This window comes from Myotis lucifugus, unplaced genomic scaffold (assembly GCF_000147115.1).
Source record: "Myotis lucifugus unplaced genomic scaffold, Myoluc2.0 scaffold_422, whole genome shotgun sequence".
Lineage (NCBI taxonomy): Eukaryota > Metazoa > Chordata > Mammalia > Chiroptera > Vespertilionidae > Myotis > Myotis lucifugus.
Window position 1 is genome coordinate 78,993 of NW_005871470.1, and position 5,794 is coordinate 84,786.

Below are 5,794 nucleotides of genomic sequence, written 5' to 3' on the forward strand. Positions count from 1 at the left end.
GGGAGGGTAGGGGATTGTCAAGGGTGGGGGGGGGAAAAAAAGGACACATATGTAATATCCTTTGTAATACTTTTAGCAAAAATAAAAAATAAAAAATAAAAAAAATAAAAAAATCTTTATTGTTCAGATTATTACATTTGTTCCTCTTTTTTCCGCCATAACTCCCCTCCACAAGGTTCCCACCCCACCCTCCTCCCTCACTCCTCACCCACTGTCCTCATCCATAGGTGCACGATTTTTGTCCAGTCTCTTCCCGCATCCCCCACACCCCTTCCCCCCCCCAAGAATAGCCAGTCCACTCCCTTTCTATGCCCCTGACTCTATTATAATCACCAGTTCATTCTGTTCATCAGATTATTCACTTGATTTTCAGATTCACTTGTTGATAGATGTGTATTTGTTGTTCAAAATTTGTATCTTTACCTTTTTCTTCTTCTTCCTCTTCTTACAGGATACCTTTCAGCATTTCATATAATACTGGTTTGGTGGTGATGAACTCCTTTAGCTTTTCCTTATCTGTGAAGCTCTTTATCTGAACTTCAATTCTGAATGATAGCTTTGCTGGATAAAGTCATCTTGGTTGTAGGTTCTTGGCATTCATCACTTTGAATATTTCTTGCCACTCCCTTCTGGCCTGCAAAGTTTCTGTTGAGAAATCAGCTGACATTCGTATGGGTACTCCCTTATAGGTAACTGACTTTCTTTCTCTTGCTGCTTTTAAGATTCTCTCTTTGTCTTTTGCTCTGGGCATTTTAATTATGATGTGTCTTGGTGTGGTCCTCTTTGGATTCCTTTTGTTTGGGGTTCTCTGCGCTTCCTGGACTTGTAAGACTATTTCTTTCAGCAGGTAGGGGAAGTTTTCTGTCATTATTTCTTCAAATAGGTTTTCAATATCTTGCTCTCTCTCATCTTCTGGCACCCCTATAATTCTGATGTTGGTATGTTTGAAGCTGTCCCAGAGGCTCCTTACACTATCTTCGTATTTTTGGATTCTTTTTTCATTTTGCTTTTCTGGTTGGGTGTTTTTTGCTTCTTCGTATTTCAAATCATTGACTTGATTCTTGCAATCCTCTAGTGTGCTGTTGGGAGTCTGTATAATATTCTTTATTTCAGTGTATGCTTAATTTCAAGTCGGTCCTTTATCACAACCTCAAGGGTCTTATTAGATTTCTTGTAGATCTCATTAAGTTTATCGGCAGTTTCTAGAAAATGAAAGGGCGAGGGCTACACCCTCCATCTTGCCCCGGATCATCCATTTTTGGGCAGCAGCCATTAGCCATGTGCTCAGCAAGGAGCTTCCTCCTGGAAGCCCTAGCCTCTGCTAGCCACACCTAGGATTTCTTTAAACTAACCAATGATAATCAAGGGAAGTGCGCGCCATAGACACAACCACATCCTGTGTAACAAGACACCGACTTGCGCCTGGCCAATCGGCAGGGCCCACAGTCCTCTCTCCTCCCCTTACTCCAACCCCCCTATAAAACCCGCTCCCCACAAAGCTTTCTCTCTCTCTGCCCCCGCCACTGCGTCGGAGAGTGTGGTGGACGGGGAGCTCGAGCTACCTCGAATAAAGGCTCTTTTGCTTTTGCATTGGACTCGGCTGGCTCCCTGGTGGTCTTTTGGGGATCCTGAAATCTGGGCATAACATTTGGGGGCTCGTCCGGAATCCCCAAGACCCTCGAGGGACCCCCGATCCAGAGAGTCTGACTGACCGTGGTAGGTATCTGTGTGTTGTGTGTTCTGTTCTCTGTGTTATATGTTCTGTCCTGTGTTGTGTGTTCTGTCCTGTGTGAGCTCACTTCTGAAATTCTGTAGTGCCCGAAGCGGTCTAGGTGGACGCACTGCTGAAGGACCATGGGCCGGGAGAGTCGGAAGACGTTCCGCTCTTCAGGAGGGACGTGTATTCCCCTCACAAGGGATGTGTATTCCCCTCATGAGGGAATTTGTATTCCCCTCACGAGGGACGTGTATTCCCCTCACGAGGGACATGGAATCCCCTTGAGGATCTGAGACGAGGTGGGTCGCTCCTGCCGGTTGGCGTACGGCCATCGTCTAGCTTTCGGTTTTGCTTCTGCAGAGTTGGAAGGTTGTTTTGGTTTTGCTTCCATGGAGTTGGAAGACGGTACTTTGGGGCCCTTTGGTTGTCTTTCTGTTTTATTCTGTTGACTTACTGGGCGGACATTATGGGACAGACTCAAACTACTTTAAGTATTATGATTGATCATTTCAAAGAGATTAGGGGAGGCTATAGAGCTCCCTCAGGAATTGGGAAATTGTTAGGAATTGGATGGATTGTTTAAACTCTGAATGAATGTCTGGTGAAAGTGTGTGAGTGTGGAAGGAGGGGGCCTGCCCTCTCCTCTCTTTTGTGTGGCTCCACAACTTCGGTCAGGCGGGCATCTGAGTGAGGATCTGTGAAAACAGGTCACCCCCTCCCTTGTCTGTCTCTCATCACCGATCATCATGGGGTCAGGACAAAGTTTGTTTGTATAAAAACTTATGTCTAGGTATTTTGAAGTGAAATAATGCTGAAATATTGCTAGAGGACAGAATTGAATCTGTTGGTTGATTATGTCTTGCATTTTTGAAGTTTATTCTTAAAAATGTTACTGATTGAGAAATGCTGAATATTTGACTTGTCAGCTAAAAGTTTAAGGTTCAGATTGAATTGGGAAAAATTGTGTAGTTGTGGTATCTAAATGCCTTTGCTTATTGGTCTGACTAAAAAAGAGGATTAATTTTATGACCTCAACTGAAAATTTTTAATACAAAAACCAGTTTAAATTATAATTGATATTTTTTTTTTTTGCCTACAGCACCCCGTATTCCCAGGTGGTCTCCCATCCAAGTACTAACCAGGCCCGACCCTGCTTAGCTTCCGAGATCAGATGAGATTGGGCGCATTCAGGGTGGTATGGCCGTAGACTTAATTGATATTCTTTAAGATAATTATAAAAGGTATAAACAGCTAATGAGATTTCAGTTTGTCTGCAATATAATGTTGGCCATCTATCTTTTAGGGATTTTGGTTTGCTCTGTCAAAAAAACAGTGTAGACAGCCACCATTTTGGGCTGCATGACTTGGCAGCCGCCATGTCAGCCACATGGCTTGCCGCTCCCCTGGGGGCCGCCATCTTGAAACAGCAAAGGCCCCTCCCTCTGATTTAGCCAAAAAGTAATGTCTGTTCACTGAGGCAGGATGGGATTTCAGGGGTGGAGCCTTAAGGCAAAGTTTTACTACAGAAATGTGGATGGGGCAGAAAGTGTGCTTGCCTTGAGGATTTATTTAATGCTATTTTTAAGAAGATATTTTTAATGCTTAATAAAGTTAGCAATCACAGTCTTAATATAATTTAAGTGATATGAAAGACCAATGTTTTGAGCAGTTGGCTTTATAAGGGCCGACAATAGAGCTCATATTCCTTAAAAAGGCTAAGTCATTTTTCTAATCTCTTAAATCTAGAAAACCCTGCTTTCTTTAAACTAAGGACAATTAAAGGTTATATGTTCCCTCCCTAAACAAAAGTTAAATAGCTTATGTCAAAGTCTTTAAAAGGGACTGATAGCAGTAATCCAATTTCTAAAGTGAAGTATGGTGACGATTATTTCAGGTAGAAACTGTGGTTTCATACTGGTCTTAGAGGGCACATTTTTCCTTTGCCTGGGAGGGACAGCGCAGCTGTCCCAGGGTCGGTTTAACCTAGGTTACCAAGGACTCTGGATGATGTGTTTGCCCAAATCTGTGGTTTGGATTGCATGCTGTCTCTGCTTCTGTAAATTGCTTTTTTTGAAAACTAGGTTCCTCATTCCAAACCTCCAACTGAGTTAATAGTTTGTCATGACCTAGCTTTGAATGTTTGACAGCATTTATACTTAAAGACATGAAAGGATTTATTCCCTTCCACTGTGTGGAAGGCCCCCTGGGGAAGGCACTTAAGCATTCTGTATTGACCTCTCTTGACCTTTTTTTTTTTTGCCAAGAGGAATCCAATTGTCTACAGCTGTTATCTGAATTCTCTGTTTAAGCTGAGATCATGAAAAGCTGGTACCATGGATCTGTCTCTTGCCCAATGGCATGAGCTGGGCCCTCTCTGGAGAAGAAACCTGGGTTCCCCATGATCAATGCCAGGGCCCCGCCAGCAGGTGAGGGGATTCAAAGGCAGTTGCTGGGCATGGAGGCCAGAGGGACATAGGTTAACAAGGAGACAGAACTGAACCTCACATCACACTACTTGGCCCAGAGGATGGCTGGTAGTCAATGACAGGTAAGACCCCTCAGGGAGGGGCAACCTAAGACAGGCACAGTCGGGGGGCAGTAGGAGAGAACTTGGGGTTCAACAGAGGTGGAGCACAGATCCTCACCCCCCCCCCAATTGTGCAGGGGCTTGAACACTCGCCCCTTCTGAGGAAGGTCTCCTGTCCCCATGGCTGCTTCTTGCTTCCCATGCCCAGCCCAGATCAGGAACCAAATAACAAAAGAGATTTGGTCCAGCTGAAATCAGAATCCAGATAAACGGAGGCTTGGCTAACAGACCCTATGTCTAAATCTAGCCTAACAACAGGAATGCTCAGAGCCTTCACAAGGATGTAAATTAAAATTATTGTTATAGTATTAAATTTGACAGTAAAATAGTTGTCAAGTTTTCAAATTAATTAAATTTGGCTAACTTGAAATAGGTAATTATTCAAAAGGTATTAACCAAAATTTTCATTTCGTGGTAAGCTGCTGGAAGACATCTTACCCAGGTATGGTTTTCCTGCTATGATAGGATCCGACAACGGACCAGCCTTTATTTCACAGGTAACACAGGTAGTAGCCAGGGCTATTGGGGCAAATTGGAAATTACATTGTGCTTATAGGCCCCAGAGTTCAGGGCAGATAGAAAGGATGAACAGAACTCTAAAAGAGACCCTTACCAAATTAACCATGGAGACTGGCGGGGACTGGGTGGCTCTCCTACTGTATGCCCTTTACCAGGTAAGGAACTCACCTTACACCCTGGGCTTTACTCCCTATGAAATCATGTTTAGAAGGCCACCCCCTATCATTCCTAACCCTGCCTGTGACTGTGTTTTGTTTAACTTGCTGTTTTCAATTGTTTATTAGAATCCTCATAAAGGACATAGCCTGGTCTTTCCCTTCCTCCCTCCTCCTGATTCTGAAAGCATCTATAACTGGATTTCAGTGATCTCCAGGCTTTCTGTCTGCAAGAAACCTCCCTATGCACCCTTTATCTTTCCAGGCCGACTAAGAGTCATATTTCCCCACAGGTCAGACCCCAGCCTCTGGGAGGGAGGACTTTATAGAAGCAGTCTGTAGAGTCTGTAGTTTCTTTGAAACTCCCACAGTTTAAAGGGAGACAAACAACTGGACTGGGGGGCAGGGAAATTGGTCGGAGAGAAATCAAAAGTAAAGAAAAAAAAATCTGTAAGGGAAAGCAACCGGCCTGGGCTGAGACAAGGCAGGCGGGGGGTGTTAGCAGTTATGTTACTGGCTGCAGACCACTAGAAAAGCGGAGGAGGAACAAAGGTGAAGTCCGCAGCCGCCCTGGTGATTTAGAACTGTTTGCTAGGCAGACTCAGCCCCTGAGAGCCAGGTCAAAGAAAGGGGGGTTGAATGCCTGAACTGCCCACTGTGGCCCTGAAAGAAAAAGCAGCAGTGAGAGAGTGGGGAGAACAGGGGCTGCTGAGCAGATGGACTGGGGTCAGGGCATTGCTTGGCCTCACCTCCCTTCCCCACCTGGAGCCCCAGCCGGCGCAGGTGCAGGCCAAGCTGGAGAACGCCGAGGTACTG

At 44.8% G+C, this 5,794-nt stretch overlaps 1 non-coding gene across 1 annotated transcript; it reads right to left on the reverse strand.

The window, feature by feature from the left end:
• Positions 1-2,807: 2,807 nt before the first annotated feature.
• On the reverse strand, positions 2,808-2,926 carry LOC111823228. The gene has a single exon (XR_002826225.1). It is a non-coding gene; the product is annotated as a 5S ribosomal RNA (ribosomal RNA).
• Between the last annotated feature and the right edge of the window lie 2,868 nt (positions 2,927-5,794).